Genomic DNA, 10,422 nt, shown 5'->3' on the forward strand with positions numbered 1-10,422 from the left:
TTTTCTTATAGATTGTATGCAAAAATGTTTCACTTAAACGAATTTCGAAACAGTCAATATTTCAGTTTAACGAACTCGCTCAGAGGACCAAGGCTTCCACTGCACTGCACTGAAGGCAAAGCCGATGCCCGCCTTCACCAAACCGCCGCTCCAGCGGCAATGTAACGTCGCTGGCGCTACAGCGCCCCTGGGGCAAAGCGGCGGTGCGGAAAACTAACGGCAACGAGACATGGCCTCTGAGATCGCCCGCACGAAACGAGCAAGCATGTATACTCGAAGGCCACGAACAAAGTAACATTGGTGGCGCTTACAACGTCGCCAGAGCAAAGCGGCGATCTGTCACACCACAAACCACGTGGTGTGTGTTTTTTTCCGACCGCCTAGTCGTGCTATGGTCGTCGTCTCTTTCTTTCCAGTCTCGTCGGTTCCGCGTGTGCACACAAACGACCCACGTGGTGTGTTTTTCATTGATATGTAAAAATTCCATTTCACACATTTCTAACACTATGGATGCCATGTCTTTTGCTCGATGAATTGCACTTCAAATTTTTGACTTTGAATTCCATGTCTTATGTTGGTCCGTTGAATATTCAGTTTAGCGAACTTTCAGTTAAGTGATTTTCTTGCAGGCTCCACGCAGCTCTCATTTTGTCCTAACTGTACGGGTGTGTCCATCAAGGTGCAGCACGTCACCCTTATGGTCGTCCTCATGCTGATCGTGACGGCCGTGACAATAGTCATTTTGTTGCTGTTTGCACCAGGCTCCAAATCACCACCCTCGCCACCATTCTGCAAGACTGAGGACTGCCTCGTCCATACGTGGCGGCTCTCTAATAGACTAAACCGCCATCTCGATCCATGCCACAACTGTAGCGCCTACGTCTGCTCCGCTTGGTCGCCTTCAAAAGGCTACTTAGAGTACTCTAAGTCGGCCATGGATGACGTAAGGAAGTCGTGGTTCCCGCATTTTTAGAGCCTACTTAGCGAAGGGACGAACACCATTAGTGCGGGCTGCAAACCAATGGCCATGTACGAGTCCTGTATGTGCAATCGATCACAGTACGGCTCGAACTTGGACATCTTCTGGAAGTTCCTCAACGAATGTAGGCTGTCTTGGCCAGAGAAACCCGCGCCAAGTGACACCAGCGCCCTCGACGTACTGATGACGATAGCATTCAAGGGGCAGGTCCCGTTATTCTTCCAAGTGCGCGCTATGCGCTTGTCCCCACCGAATTGGTGTTTCATATTAGAGCCCAGTTCCCTCATACCAATTTTGTACCAGCAGCATCTCACAGTCAAAAGCACCTGCGAATACGCGAAATGCTGGGCCACGTTATTCTACATCCTTAACCGAAACAACAGTTAGTATGGGATCGACACGAAGTTTATCAACACGGCTATGGTTATGGAAGGTGACATCTTCAGAAAACTGCTGAACACTAGGCGCCTTCCAGTAATGGAACCAGCTCTGGCGCGAATCGCTCGAATCAGACTCCTCACTCCGCCGCTGGCCTCCAAGCTGTGGCTACGTGCCTTCAGGCACACCGAGCTTGAGCCTGAAGTGAAGCCCAACGACCAGGTATTCATAGGCGACGTAGAGTTCTTCCGGACTATGGCGACCGTGATGTCCTCGTACAGATAAACCGAGCTGCTGTCCCTGATCGCCTGGTCTTGTGTGCAACTGTTGGCTCCGGCAGCGGCCAGGGCATCACCATATATCGGCCGTACTTCTGCGAGCGATTCGTCGAGGCCGCCTATCGGCTCCTGGTGATTGCGCTCAGCTCCGTGTCAAAGCTCAGCTCCGTCAAAGCAGGCTTCGACAGCTTGGTTTCGGCGGACGCGGCCAACGCAACGCAATGGCTGGACGTTGAGACCCGAAAGCTCGCGGTCGAGAAGGTGCGTTCGACGCGACTAAACCTGTGGCCCCCCGAGCGTTTCCTCGAAAACGACGTGCTCGAGCGCATGTACAGCGATATTCCCAGCACTGAACTTTCGTTTGCCCAGTACTGGGTGAAGACGCTGCGCTGCTAAGGCGCATGACCCGCACGCTGACACCAACGTCTTGAGCTTCGCGGTCAACTACGCACTGCCGTATGTGCTCTATGACGCCTCAAGCGGCGCCGTCAAGGTGTCCGTGGGCGCGATTACTCCGCCCTTGTACTACCCTGGCGGGACCGAGGCCATGTTCTACGGGGGACTGGGCTTTTCCATGGCACTCAATCTGGTCGCGTCCGTAGACAGACAGGGACTGCGGTGGCACCCGAACGGCACATTCGGCCACTTCTTTTTGTCCAGGTAAGCTTACTGTTATTGATGCGGAAATAGGTATTCTGGTATTCCATTTTCTTTATTCGCGTTCGGCCTAAAGAACACCTTGCATATTTAAGGATCGATGCGTGGATTCATTAGTTTGGTTAAAAACCCCATGGCAGCACTGGGACTATGACAGGCACCGTTCTGAAGCGCTTCCGATCGATCTTGGGCTCCTGGGGTTCTTTACTAGGCGCGTATATATACAGGGTCTTTTTTAAAAAAGCCCTCCGTTCTTTAAATTTCACACAGGCAAACAGCGCAGTTGGAACCCCTAATCTGAACTCTGTGAGACTTTAATTACTTCTACGAGAAATCAAGACATCCGATTGAACAATTAACAAAATTACGATAATTACCTTTTATTTATAAATATCGGAACATATCGTAGCCGCCGAGTTCCCAAGGCATGTGCACTTCAATGAATTCTCAGGACTAAGCCAGTTTCTACACATTAATTTTCAAGGTTTCCAATTAAATGCATTGGCGGTCCAGTTACTTCTGTGCTTCAAAAACAGCAATGCCTTAAAAAGTAGGGAGCAACAACAGCTAATTCTTACCGCAAGTTTGACGGTGCATATGCCGGAACCTGTGCCATCCTCAGAATTCCTTTTATGTCTGCATGCCTTGCGTATACATGGTGTCTCAAGTAACTTGAGTCAAGAATTTAAAAATGAAAGGCACGTCGGAAGCGAACTGAACCGACCGCATAGTATTCGGAATAGCCTATAGTAACTCAGATAATTTTCTTGTTTGCCCCATAACTCACTAGCTAATTAAGTTTGACCAGCCAACTTTTTAATTATTGGCGGAGGACCCCAAGTTTGATACCTAAATTTGTGGAGCACCGTCAGAAACTACCGATCGAGCTGTTTCCTTTACGATACGTCTCCCGTAGTCCTTTCTTCCGGGTTGCAAAGAAGGCCCGCGATATATGGAAAAAGCTACGTGACGGAGCGCTTGCGCAGTGGTATTCTGCTGCTCTCAAGCGTGCGTTCCGTGAACAAGGTCGGCTCCCGGCGGATGACGGTGAAAATGCATGCTCTTGGCCGAGCGCTGCCGATGAGAAAAAGGAACACCCTGCCGCTTCCTCGTCGTCAGTCACGATGCAGCTGACGTTGTTCACCGATCGCAGGCTCGAGAGCAGCACAATAGCACTGAGCAAATGCTCCGTCACGTGCTTTTTATTATATTTCACGGGCTTTCTTTGCAACCCGGAGAAAAGGACTACGTGAGACGTATCGTAAAGGAAACAACTCGATCGGCGGTTTCTGAAGACGCTCTACAAATCTGCCTATCATACTTGGGGTCCCCGGCGAATAATTAAAATGTTGGCTAAATTAACGCCCTCGATTTGTGAGTTCTGGGGAAAACAAAAAATTATCTGATTTACTATGGCCTATTGCGAATAGTGTGCATTCGGTTACATCCGCTTCCGACGCGCCTCTCATGTTTAAATTCTTGGCTCAAGTTACGTGGGACACCCTTACACACTCACTAGCCACAATTCATAGATTTAAATGTGTGCCGTAAAGAAATTAATCAACACAATAATTAGCGTAATTAGGGTAATTCTTCAATTAATCTTTTTGATTTCTCGTAGAAATAATGAACCGCCTCATCGTGTGATTTAGGTCAAAGGTTATAATAAAGTCATCTTTACGGGTGTTTTAAATACCGAAGCCAGCATCTGAATATAAGGCATGCCATAGTGGTTTTTAAAGTGCACCCAACGCTGGGTACACGGGTATTCTTGCATTTCGCCCCCATCAATATGCGGTAGGCATGGCTGGGATTTAATCCTGATGCTTAGCAGCGTAACCCTAAAGCTGCGAAGCAACTGCGGCCGGAACTAAGGATTAGAATTGTCCTGTCTGGGAAAGGCAACATTTTAACATTTGGCGCAGCTACAAGAAAAAGCACCTTGTATATGAGGCGTTCTTGTTTGTTTTTGTTTTTTGCACAATATAATTTTTTTTGACCACTCGCGAGAGATAGCAAAATTGTAGTCCTTGAGCTAGATTACTCAAAGCGGCACACTTTACTCGCACAAGAAATCGATGTGCATAATGGTTTAATTGACAGAAAATGAATAAGTAACTTTTAGAATATTTACTTTACTCCACATATTAAAAATTAGGATGTAGTGCAAAGTAGCGAAATTCACAAATTGTAATCGGTGGGTTTACAAGTCATATCCACACTACTAGGAAATGCTGACGATGGCGCCGTAATATACGTCGTGAAACTTGCGAGAAAATGTATTGTTGCGCTTCTATTTTTATTAAAATGACGTTTTATAAATTGAAGCACAAACGCAACTGCGACGCCAATGTATTTTGTCGCCAACTTCGGGAATTAAGTACACAAAACTAGTATCACCTTGAAAATTCAGACCAAGACGGTACGTCTTGCCATTTAACCGGCTACAGATTGAATGGCAAGACGGACCAACTTGGTCTGAATTTTCAGGGTGATACGAGTTTTGAGTACCGGCTACAGTTCGTAAATTTCAGAAAGTGCTGTAAAACCTAAGTATTTAGTGAGAAACCCGATTAGTTAAAGTCTGTTAATTAGTCGATTGTCCCATGCGATTTCTCGTGGAAGGAATGCCCACTTCTTTGAGTAATCCAGCTCAATGACTGCAATTATGCTTTCTCCCCCAGGTGAACTTAAAAAGAATTCTGCATAATCTAAAGAAAAACATACCGAATATAAATTTGCGAGAGCGTTTTTGCATTTGGTCTACATCAAGATGCCGCAGCCGTGCCCGATAATCATACACGTGACCTCCTCCTCAGCAGCAGAACGCCCTATAACCCCTGCAACACATGCCATTAACGCCAAATTATTTTTTTTTCTGCGATCATGTATCGTTTCAATATCTTCAATCATCTACAGCTCTTCCGCGAAGGCCTTCGAGGAGAGAGACGGCTGCCTAGAGGCGCTAGACGGGCACGCCGCCAGTGGCGGAGACAACACCCAGAGCATAACCGGCGCGAGGGCCAGCATCTTTCCCGAGATCCCCGCTCTCGAGGCTGCCTACGCGGCTTACCGCAGCGCAGTCAGCAACAAGGGAGACGAAGCTCTTCAGGGAATTGCGGGGGCTTCTCGGGAGACCAAGTGTTCTTCATGACGCTATGCTACATGACTTGCACGCGACCCGATGCCGTGGGTCCGCACACACTGGACTGCAACAAGGCGGTGCGCAGTTCGGAGGCCTTCGCCCGGGCATTTCATTGCCCGCCCGATTCCCAGATGAACCCCAAGATGAAGTGCAAATTCTTCGGGTGAGACTCGGGCACTTCCCAAGGACTGCGAGACGACGTTCACGTGGAGTCGAACGACACACCTTCATGTGGCGTGTACACATACAGTTCTCTGCGCAACGTCGAAAGCGATGTCGTCCCCAGCCATGCACTACATACGCACTGTTTTATTCCGTGTCTGTAGCGACGTTAAAAAGCGCGTGCTCTATCTCTCTCTCTCTGATTATTTAACAGTAAATACCTATGATAAATTTGTTGTAAGGCTTCATTGCGCTCTAAATTCAGTGTGAAGATCTTAATGAATTAAAGTTAGACAAGACGGGTGCCACTTGACCGCAGCTTTAATTTTCTATTTGAAAGTCGCGAGATGGAACGCTGACGCACTTTTTGAATACTTAAGATATGTATAACGCGATGTGGTTGTAATTTCTCGCTATTTATAACGGTGCCACCTCCTTTACCCTTCTTCGCCTTTCTTTTTCTTTGTTGAAACTAACTGCTCTATTCTCTTCATTTTTACTGTACAATAAAAATCGCTGATGAGACGGCTTCTCATTTGGCGTAAATTAAGTAATGAAGCACATGTTGCTGCTTCACAGCTAAAGCTTTCAGAAAACTGTATACCAGCCCATGCAGAAACGAACTTCGCGGTGAAAGCGTTCACAAAGGAAAGGAATAGGTGTAGAAAGCGCTCTGTGCTAATTATACTCTTTGCTTAGTTATTCTATTGCTCTTTCGTAGAACAAAGCCCTCCCTGCAAGTGACTGCCACTTGTGCATTTTGCAGAGCTTCCTTTCGAGAGTTAAGAAATTTACCTCACTGATTTATCGTTGATGTGGGATGACCTACCAAGTTAACACGGGCCCGCCGAATAGAAACTATGTTTGACAATGGGTATGACTTGCTGTTGAATTAAAGCCACGTAATGACTCGGAATTTCCCTGCGCTAAACTTGAGGCCTAGGTTTGTCGCTGCATTGCCACAGACATACGAAAGTGCCTGTAAGTACCTCGTGCGGCTGTGTCACGACGCAAGTGCCCCCACCGAAAACTATCGCGAGTGGGCAACATCCTCTACAGGATCTGAACGCCTTCTCGCTGTACCCTCTCCTCTTGAGCTACGCCACGCAAAAGACACCCACATTGAAGTTCCGTGCAGCGTGCTACGAAGCTACGAGCGACGCAGCTGTGTAGAAAATGAGACGCGGAAGACCGAGTGGGCGACGACGGCGATAACAATTCGATTAGTTCCGGGAACCCTGCTGCTCCTTGGATAGCTTCGGGGTTAAAAAAAGTCCTGGCACGCTGCGACATGCTTCCGAGCGCATTTTTTATTTTATTGACGTGAACCGTGCATGTATTCTCGGCGCTTCTGGTGTATTTACGGTTGTGTGTCCGGCAAGCCTTCATTGCAGTGGAATGTAGATTAAGTTCATGCCAGGATATACCTAATAAGTATTGCGTGCCCAATCGCTGGAGCAATCGCAATTTGGGGCCGTAATATATGCGTTCATGTTTCCGCAAGATCAATGACAGAATATTGGGTGCCGATGCTAAGGCAAAGAAGAGAAAGGCTGGTATGCAGTGGAATAAAGCAGCTGTTTCATAGTATATACTTGCACAAAAGTATTGTATCTACATTGCTAAACTCATTTGAGGTGTTGTAAATATGTGGATCTAGACTGGAATAAAACTTGTGTCCCGAATGCGGAGAAGGGCACACCAGTGAAGTTGTCATGAGATATGTGTTGTGGTGCAGAGCTAACATTCTGTCGAAGAACTTTTGTGGTCACATGAACTGCAAACTCTTTGATGCTGACGATAAATTAAGGCAAGGAAGCTACTCTGGAGAAGAGGGCAGCACTAAGACTTTTCAATATAAGCCATGCTGCCTGTCATGATTTACGCAAAATTCGTTCTCAATCCTAAAATTGAATCATTTAACTTTTTGAGGACAGGCTTTTCAATAATACAAAGCGTAAATAGCTTTGCATAAATAAAATAATCTTGGAACACCCTCTGTTCTCTAGGGACTATCTGCTCAACTATGCCTGAAGAAACAGTAACTTCGCTCTGGTTAACGTTGCCCATAAGGGCGCGATCTCTTCATTCAACCCGTATCCTTGTGTACGCCGCCGGTCTCTTCTCCGTGATGTCACACGCCGAGCGCTCAGGCCTTCTTTTGTCTAGATGGCGTTGGAGTGGGGCGCTACGCCGACAAACTACGCCGTGGAAAGTAGGAGGCGCATAGGAACCAGAAGGAACGACAGAATATTTGTTTGCACACGCAATGGCGCCGGCGCATACGTCCATGCCGAGACACTTGTCTGTTGATGGTGTTCATTGAATACCATAAAACCTGACTTTCACCGCTAAATCTTAATCCTAAATTTTCACATTCTTGTCCAGAGATTGCAGCCACACGTTGCATATCACTTTGCTTGTTAGCAAGCAATACTATGTCGTCCGCATGAAACAAACATGGATGCTGCTGCTCTACTGTGATGCCGGCCTGCTTGTGTGAGAGACTAAACCCGATATCACTTCCTTCTAGCGCCCGTTCTATCAATATCATGTACACCATGAACAGCGGCGCGAATACTGGACACCCCTGTCTGTCTTTTGGTGATATTAATTTTCCCTTCGCTCCTTACCCCCTTCCCCTTCAACGCAAACGGTATTTGACCGCCCAACAATCCGCGCCATATGCCGAGAGAGACATAACCTACGATAGAAAAAATCGTCGGCATGGCAGCCACGTTCAGACACCTTATCTGATCTTTCACCGTGGTACCAGTCGGATTTCGGCCTTTCCGCTGACTTCATTTGTCGGACATGTGGCCTCGAGGAGGAATACTTGGAACACCTAGCCCTCCAGTGTGCCGGTTTGTCCCCAGGACACACCGACGGCACCGCACTTCCGCCAGCACTTGTATTTCGGAGCGAGAACAGGGTGCGGGAACCGGTTGCGATGGTGTATAACGCAATGCGCGTAACGAAGACTTGGCAACGGCACAGAATGGCCAACTCTGAGGGGAACAGATCAAATTCAGTGTCTAAACGTCAATGTCTGTGCACCAGGTCGGGCTGTGTTTATAAAGGAACGGTGTCGGTACTCCTCCCATCTTACATTTTCCCGCTTTTTTATCGCCATGTATTTAGAGCTGTCTGCCCGTTACAAAGCAATCAGCCACAAATAATTTTATTCATAATCACTGCTAGCAGATAGAACTACTATCACTGTGGAAACAAAAAACTCAGTGTTCTTCCACTCTATGAAGAAGGATGACCAGCGCAGCTGTGTATGTGGGCCCCTTAATGGCGAACTGCATCTCCGCCACGGGTCAGGCCGGTGCTGCACTATCTTCGGGATCGGCCCACGTATCAGGAGTTTTTTGCTTACGACACGAAAATTTCCTTGGAATGTAGAGGTATACAGCTTCGCTGTAGTAAGACAACGGAGATTCACAATAGGAAGTATAAGAAATGAGAAGCAAAAATCTGCACAACACAAACGCAGTGCCTTGCTCTTTGAGGCTCGAGCTGGTTGCCTAAGGATAAAAACATACTGTAGCAAATATTCGCAAGAAGATGAGACATCTGCCTGCTGCAGCGGCAGCATAGACACGAAAAATTCCGAAGACCACTAAGCATATCCTAAGTGAATCTGAAGAAATTCACCCAGTAACACCCGTAGGTAATGAACCCCTTCCAGAAGCGCTTGGACTTAAAGTGTACGAAAGTAACAACCCGTCAGTAATCGAGATAAGTGTGATACGTGTACATAATTGGTGAAGAAAAGGAGGAAAGAGATTGATACGACCGGATCCGCTTGCGAGCTATTCGACTCTGTGAAGGTGGATTACCAGAGAAGCTGTTTAGCACAAGACACAGTGGTGACACAGAATTTTGAACAAAGGTATGAACTCATTTACTCTGATTTTTTTGTAAGCATTGGCGTGGACGACGAAAACGCCGTCCAGAGTAGCTGCAGGAAACTAGACACACGTGACGTTTCAACGTGACCGCCACTACGGGACAGCGGAAGGAAAGTAGATACGCAAGCGCTTGGAACGGCTACAAAGAGAGGACGGTTTGAATGTAGACATGGCCAACGCGTGTCAAATTGTAGTATCTGTTCTTACCAGCTTAATATCTGATACGGGTTATATTGGGACCCAGGAGATTAAGCTCATTGTTGCAACTTGGCGGAATGCTTGAAGCTTGCTTCACTTCCTCCGCGGGTCGGTCAGTTATTGCGCAACCTCCGGGATCGGCCCACGTCTTTTGCCAATGCTGAACAAAAATGCACGGAAGCTTAGCCACAAACAGCTTCGCTGCAAAATGCTACAGTGTAAAACATGTGCAGCATACCTGAATAATTCAAGCAGGCAAGGTGGATATTTGTCATTGCTCCGCTTCAAAGGGAAAGCCAATAAACCATTATCATCATCATTATCACTGGGATTTGAAACAGTTATAGATGCATCAACTTACTACTGCAGCAGCCTTTTCTGTTCAGAAGTGGCTGAGAAGGTAAATATATTGACACGTATACTTATCTTTATCGGGCGACCCCGTTTCGCCGCCTAACAAATGTTATCGCACAGCGCGGGAGGCGCCTGCATGTATCCGAAGTTTCTGGAAAGTTATCGACGCTTCTATTCACTGTCGTCGCCGAACCATATGTTATCTGATTTCATCGCCTGACGCGAATGGTGTAGAACATAGAGTTTCTAAATAAGTATCCTAGAGGGACATGTGGCGCTAGTGTCTACGGGGGTTCTCAGGAGCGTTGCCTCAACCTACATGGGAATGATGGGAAGCACAGGCTTCGGATTGAC

General features: G+C 47.2%; 1 pseudogene; it reads left to right on the plus strand.

Annotated features, from left to right (window-relative positions):
- Nucleotides 1-9,685: 9,685 nt before the first annotated feature.
- Nucleotides 9,686-9,865, plus strand: LOC142576822 (U2 spliceosomal RNA; annotated as a pseudogene).
- The last annotated feature ends 557 nt before the right edge of the window (nucleotides 9,866-10,422 follow it).

This window comes from Dermacentor variabilis, chromosome 3 (assembly GCF_050947875.1).
Source record: "Dermacentor variabilis isolate Ectoservices chromosome 3, ASM5094787v1, whole genome shotgun sequence".
Lineage (NCBI taxonomy): Eukaryota > Metazoa > Arthropoda > Arachnida > Ixodida > Ixodidae > Dermacentor > Dermacentor variabilis.